Genomic DNA, 7,585 nt, shown 5'->3' with positions numbered 1-7,585 from the left:
CGATAATTGGCATGCTGTTTTACATTCTGATAAATCTATATCGGGCAGAGGTGGCAATAAGCTACGAACTTACAGACTGTTTAAGGAAAATTTTGAACCGGAGGAATACTGCAAAATAGCTTTACCCTTCAGTCATAGAAGTGCTTTCGCCAAATTTAGATGTGGTGTTGCTCCCCTAAGAATTGAAACAGGGAGATATGAAAATATTGTTTTAGAAAATAGAGTGTGCCATAAATGTGACGTTTTTATTGAAGATGAACCGCATGTTTTATTAAGATGTCCTCTTTATGACGATTTTAGAAACCATTTATATTATGTTGCTGAAACTTTTAATGATAATTTTAATACTTTAGATGATAATCAAAAGTTAGTGTTTTTATTCTCAGATGTAAATATGATACGTGTGTGTGCCAAAACCTGTCATTTGATTTTAAAAAGACGTAGAAATTTTATAAATTGTAAATAGTATTTTATTTCATATTGTGTATTATATCTATGCATTTTAATAGTCTCTTATAATTCTGTATAGAATGGCTCTCATTTTAACTAGTGTTATTTTACAATGTATAAAGATTGATTGTACTTGTTGAGAGATGAGACTTTAATAAAACATTGAATTGAATTGTAAAATCATGGGCGGATCCAGCCATGATAAAGGGGGTTCCAACTACATGTCTCCTTTAAATAAGGGGTGTCGTTGCCGCTGGTTTTCTGTTACCCCACCCTTTTCATATAATTTAGATTTCAAAAGTGTATACCTTATTCATATATTGTGTAGGTTAAAATGTTATCTTTTCCCATATTGTTTGCGTTTTGATTGGTGTGTAATGCAACAGTGCAATACCTAAGTGTCAAAAGAGAGTTTTTCTCGACCTATTCACATATTTTTAAGGTTCCTATATACAAGGTGATAGGACGTTCGGTTCCGTTGGAATAGGTTACCTTTTCACGCTATGCCTTAAAACTTTTCCTGATGCACAGGTAACCTATTCCAACGGAACGTCCTATCACCTTGTATATAGGAACTTGGATCAACCTGAGACTACTATAACTGAGACTACTATAGTAGTCTCAGTTTTATAGTAGTCTCAGGATCAACTTGAGAGGATTCCCGAGATTATCATTTATGCAATGATTGCTCACAAAATGCTAGGGGAGGCTTACCCCGGATTCCATCCCCTTCGACCCGCCACAGAATACAGATATAATTGATAATTGTTATTTAAAAGTCATATACTATAGCCACTATATAGTACTAGAACCGAACACCTGTTTTCGGATATATATATATATATATACATACACCACATCTTCCTTTGTCTATATAGCTGATTTACCGTAAATAACTGCGAGAAAATGAATAATACACAAGTTGATAATTGTCTCTTCTCTGCTAATTTTAATGTGCATGCAATATTCACTCTGATTTACTTGTGAGACCACCGACACTAAAATAATAATTACCTACAAAATAATAGGTGCTCCTTTACTGGGAAGAACATTTCGGATCCGATCAATTTATTGGTTCCATTCCCCCATTCTACACTTCTCCTTTGAAAAAATGCCTTGCAATGCGTCATAATTATCTGGACTACTAACTTACTTCCATATACAACTTCGAAAACAGACTATAATCTATTTCACTGGATGAGATTGGGCTCACGGATTTTTTAATGGATTGGTAATTTTTATTTATAGCACAAGTTTACAAAGCAAGATTAATCACATTTTTCACCCGGCCTACAAATCAAATGGTTGCCTCCTTACTGACTTACACCTACACACGCTAAAAAAACATATTCAGGGGGGGGGGGGGTTCAGATGGGGGATGCTTGCCTCAGTCATGTTTCTGTGATTCCCTATAAAATCAACAAAATTTTTCACACAAAAAGGGGGGCAGGGATTTCTCCTTAATAAGAAATCTCTATTTTCAGCATAAGCTCATATAAATTTGCCTTTTGAAGAACTGAAATAAATATGAGACGGCTAATGATTTTTCAGATGCTTTACATTAAAATACATCCATGTGACATTCACAATTATATATAGATCCAAATTTAAAAAGCTATTTTTTTTCAATATTTAAATAATGTAGGATCAAATCTTGATACATGTATGTAGTTGAAATTGTTAGCTTTAAACATGTTAAACATTAAAAAATGAACACCCAAAGTTTAAACCACGTTTAAGCATAAGAATGACCATGTAGTCTTTATTAATGTACTAGAACACACCCGTGAAATCGCGGGCATTCAGAGGGTAGTTTAAAGTATGTAAAGTGTTGTTGGAAGAATTTTGTGAAATATTGAATGACTGGAGAATTTCAGCAAAATTGTCATAAATCAAAGGTTATTGGGGACAGGAATATGTTTTTTTAATCCCTCCTCCTTTATTTCCAAAATTCCCAATGTGTGGTTTTCTATCCATTTCAATATGAATATACATTTAGTATGTTATGAACATTTAAGTAAGGAGCCTGTACTTCAGTGGTTGTCGTTTGTTTATGCGTTACATATTTGTTTTTCGTTCATTTTTTGTACATAAATGAGGCCGCTAGTTTTCTCGTTTGAATTGTTTTACATTTTCATTTCGGTGCCTTTTAAAGCTGAGTATGCGGTATGGTCTTTGCTCATTGTTGAAGGCGGTACGATGACCTATAGTTGTTAATTTCTGTCATATGTCATTTTGGTCTCTTGTGGAGAGTTTTCAACATGGCAATCATACCACATCTTCTTTTTTTTGTAATCAATGAATTTTGTAAAAGATTTAATGACTGGAGAATTTCAGAAAAGGTATCAAAAGTGCACATGAATAATTTTAGCGCTTGTCAGTATATTATGAACATTCACTATATAAATAAAGTGTATTTACTTTCAATTCTAAGTTTTCTAATCGATCCATGGTGGTCATTGATATAGTATACAAACCCTCTCTATTTGATAAACTCTGTGACCACCGTGGATAGTAAACTTGAAAATGATAGCAGATAGAATTCTGAAAATACACTTTATTTGTAGTATATGTATGTTCAAAGTATACAGAAACACGCAAACCGGAAGTATAATCTGACTTAAAATTTTGTCCAATGACGGGACAATATCCGGATGCCCTTATTCTCGATTTTCTCCCAAAATAACTCAATCTGAATAATCATATGAATGGATGACAAATGCGACTATGCACTGTACCTATAGGACACAGAGGCGTGTTGATTAATTTATTGTGGAAAGAAGAGAAGCGACACCCAAAATGAGGTCTTCTCGTTTAATAGTATAGATGCTATTGCTATGAAACTAGGTCGTTGTAGGTAAACTGTCATCTATTCCCTTAAATCTTTGTTCCCAGTCACCCCAAGTTTGATTTAAATTAGTCAAGTATATCTACTCTATTAGGTCTCTAGTTTGGATAGTTAATAACTTGCAAATTACAAATGAATTAAAATCATACTCCTCCCAAATTTATTTCTTTAAATATTATGGATGAAATACATGTAGCAAGTAAGGGATGAAATTAAATTGGATGAAATGTGGCATTTTTTTTTGGATAAAGTAGTATGTCATCTGATGTTGTCAAACTTAATTATAGACCCTTAAGGGGCGGATCCAGTCATTTTAAAAAGGGGTGGGGGTGGGATTCTAACCCAGGACAAAAGGGGAAGGGGGGGGTCCAATTACATGTCCCTATTCAAATGCATTGATTATCCAAAAAAAGGGGGGTTCCAATCCCTTGAACCCCCCCTCTGGATCTGTGCCTGCCCTTTAAAAATAAAATTATCCTTATTTTGAGTTAAAGCTTATAGATTTTTCTATAATGCTTCTCAGGGGCGGATCCAGCCATTTTAAAAGGGGGGTCCCAACCAAGAGCAAAGAGGGGTTCCAACTATATCTCCCATTCAAATGCATTGCTCGGTAAAAGAAAAGGATTCCAACCCTCAAATCTATGGTCAGGTTGTTGTCTCTTTGACACATTCCCTTTTTCCATTCTCAATTTTATCATGTAGTCGTCGTTGTCCCAGGACATTTAGTTTTCGCTTAATAACTTTAGTACAAGTAATAGAAATCTATGAAATTCAAACACAAGGTTTGTGACCAGAGTTTTTGTTCAGAGTTTAGGAATTACATGAATTAGGGGCCAATAGGGGCCAATATTAAACTATTGATTTTATAGAAAATTGAATTATTGGAGTTCTTTGATATATATGCCAAATCTAACTGTGTATTTAGATTCCTAGTTTTTTGGTCCTGTTTAAATTGGTCTACCTTAAGGTCCAAAGGGTCCAAAATTAAACTTATTTTGATTTTAACAATATTTAAATTCTTGGTGTTCAGATTAATATGCTGAATCTGAATATTTACTTAGATTTTTTTATTATGGGCCCAAATTCAAGTTGATCCAAATCGGGGTCCAAAATTTTACTTTGTTTGATTTCAACAAAAATTGATTATATGGGGCTCTTTAATATGCTGAATCTAACCATTCATTAAGATTTTTGATATTTTGACCCATTATCAAATTGGTCGACATTGAGTTCTAAAAGGTCCAAAATTTAACTTTATTTGATTTCACCAAAAAATGAATTATTGGGGTTCTTTGATCATGTTGATATGCTGCATCTAACCATGTATTGAGATTTTGAATATTGGACCATTTTAGAGGTTAATTGTCAATTTAAAATTTTTAAGTACTTGGACCGCATTCATTCTGTGTCAGAAACCTATGCTGCATTAACTATTGAATCACAATCCAAATTTAAAATTCAGAGTTGTATCGAGCTTGAATGTTGTGTCCATACTTGCCCCAACTGTTCTGGGTTCAACCTGTACGTTTGTATCAAGCTGAGCCATGCATAGCATTTTTATCTGATTTATATATTAATTTGAAATTTTGACAAGTGAGACACATACAGATTATACTGTTAACAATATTTCAGAGTTTAACCTAGTCAAGCGAAACAAATTTTAGAAGAATAGTTGAATCATGTCTTTGTTGTCAAATGAAAAATTAGTACGAACACAAAGAAAAAGTATGGGAATGTTTGTTTTTTAAACTATTGACCAGGGTGAAAGTCTTTGAAAGTCATGACTGGCAAAAAGTTTGTGAAATGAAATAGCACAAATATTCCATTCTTTTTAAATATAGCTGAATATAAAGAAAAACACAAACTGATGTTTTATAATAGTTTTTACCCTTTTTATGTTTTATAGGACAAGAAATATAGAAAAATGATGAAAAATATAAACAGTTACAATAGAAATGAGTGCAAAACAAGATAAACAGAATACAACAAGGCCTAAATGGTAAGACCACTTCTATATACTGTTAATTCAGATTTTTCAGGGAAGGGACAACTTATTGTGATTACAAAAAAAATCTGCATAAAGATCTATATAGTTACATGATATATATATATATATATGTTTCTGTTATCAAAATATGATTTCTTATTTTCGCGATACTCACCCAGTCACATTATTCGCATTACTAAAAAGTTTCGATAATTTCTGAATTACAGTAATAAAAGAAATTGCCTTTGAATGATGACTCATATAAAAATAAGAAAATGTGGTATGGTAAATGAGTGACTTATCCACCAGAGTTCAATGAAGCGGATGCAAGAAATTAAAGGCCAATCATGGGCCTGCCTTCAATAATGAGAAAACACTTCCTTTATAGGTCATCCATTAAAGATCTCAACATATAAAGATTTAAACAATCCAATTTAGTTCAACATGTTCAAAGTCAATAACAATTAATAAAAAAAAATCATGCCTAATATAAAATATTGTTTGTTTCTCCAATCCTGACCGACCCTGCAAAAATGGCCCTACTCATAAAATTTTATTGTCAAAACTAAGCCAAATATTATTTGATTCATTTCTGATTTTCTGGCTTGCCGGATCATCCGATAATATTCAGGCTTTTGGGAAAAATAAAATTATTTACCTACCTACCTACCCACACAGGATCTGGCTTGTCAGAATAGGGATTAGGGAAACAAACAATATATTAATTTAGGCCTCATGTCTGTGAGCACTCAACCTGACCATAATATAGGACAGTGGTTCAAATATTAACACAACATATGAACATTCTATAACAACTATTGCAAGTGGCTCAACTTTAAATATCACTGCAAGGCACTAAACAACGAATATTAAATCTTGGACACAAAGCACTGAAATAAGAGAACTCATAAGCATGACAAGTAAGAATATCAAATGAAAGTTTCTCAAAATGTTCATTAAAACATGATAAAATAAGCTTATTTATATTGCTGTTTTTTTCTCCATTTATAACATTTTTTTTTATTTTGTGTATTTATAGGTCAGATATCTTGGTTTTTATGATCATCAACAGGTCCTGCAGGTCTATACTGAAGAGGAAACTTAATTGTTAATACTTTTCTACATAATGGGCTAATTGGATTATTAATGTGAAATGAACTCAACTGTGTGTTTTTCTGGAAAAAGAAATAGAAAAAATCCTACAAAATTGCTATAAACAAAATGGAGTACTATCAAAGAACACAATTGTGTAAAATGTAACAACCTACATTCATATTAACTGATGGATAATGGAGAAATTAAGAAAAAAAATAGTATCTTTGTCATGTTTGTTGTCGAAATAAACACCTGCTTTATCAATTCATGTACATGGCTCCATCATATCAAATATACAAAGAAGATGTTTGAAGAACATACGTTGCCAAAATTTATTCAACCAATTGAAGGAAGATGTCTTGTGGATTGAATTATTTATGCACTGAACTGTTATGTAGGGGGTCGAATACACAGCAGCTGAAACAGAAGACAAGTTAATTTGACATGAAAAGTGTTTATTTTATTTAATATGCAAATATGAGCACAATATTAATAACATCACAAATGGTATGATATTCATAGCGTTTTGCTTATTATTGTATTGTCTTAAACATGCTAAACAGTCAGCCTTTTGTTTTTGTATGTTTAATACTCACCATGAAAATTTGTATTACAGTATTAAAGTTTTAATTATCTTTTGTATCAATAATTCAGTCTAGGAGAAAATATATTAATACTGTTTGTACTGTTATGAAATTTCCATAGAGGAAAAACATTTCCTTAAGGGAAATTTGATGTTCAGAAATTTCCCTAGAGGAAATTTGAAGATCAATGATTTCCTTAGAGGAAATTTGTTGTCTTGAATTTTCCTCCAAGGAAAAGTGTTTGTCAAAAATTTCCTCACAGGAAAAAGTATTTCCTCCAAGGAAAATTTGAAGCTACAAATTTCCTCACAGGAAAAAGTATTTCCTCCAAGGAAAATTTGAAGCTGCAAATTTCCTCAAAGGAAAAAGAATTTCCTCTAAGGAAATAGAATTTCCTCTAAGGAAATAGAATTTCCTCAAAGGAAATAATTATGCAGCAAATTCCCTTAGGGAAATCTTTTTCCCTTGAGGAAAAAACAATTTCCCTTGAGGAAAAATCTTTTTCCTTCAGGGAAATTTGATTTCCCTTGAGGAAAAGTACTTTTCCTCTGAGGAAATTGTTGAAAAAAGGGGCATAACTTTTTCAACAGTGGTGCTAGATCAAAAATTTTTTAGGACAAA

General features: G+C 32.3%; 1 long non-coding RNA gene across 1 annotated transcript; it reads left to right on the top strand.

The window, feature by feature from the left end:
- The first annotated feature begins 1,561 nt into the window (after nt 1-1,561).
- On the top strand, nt 1,562-7,015 carry LOC143058230 (uncharacterized). Its single transcript, XR_012972955.1, has 3 exons — nt 1,562-1,681; nt 5,205-5,297; nt 6,325-7,015. It is a non-coding gene; the product is annotated as an uncharacterized LOC143058230 (long non-coding RNA).
- Nucleotides 7,016-7,585: the final 570 nt, after the last annotated feature.

Source organism: Mytilus galloprovincialis, chromosome 14 (genome assembly GCF_965363235.1).
Source record: "Mytilus galloprovincialis chromosome 14, xbMytGall1.hap1.1, whole genome shotgun sequence".
NCBI classification, from domain to species: domain Eukaryota; kingdom Metazoa; phylum Mollusca; class Bivalvia; order Mytilida; family Mytilidae; genus Mytilus; species Mytilus galloprovincialis.
The sequence above is the reverse complement of the archived record's forward strand: the minus strand, read 5'-3'. Positions and strand labels throughout refer to the sequence as shown.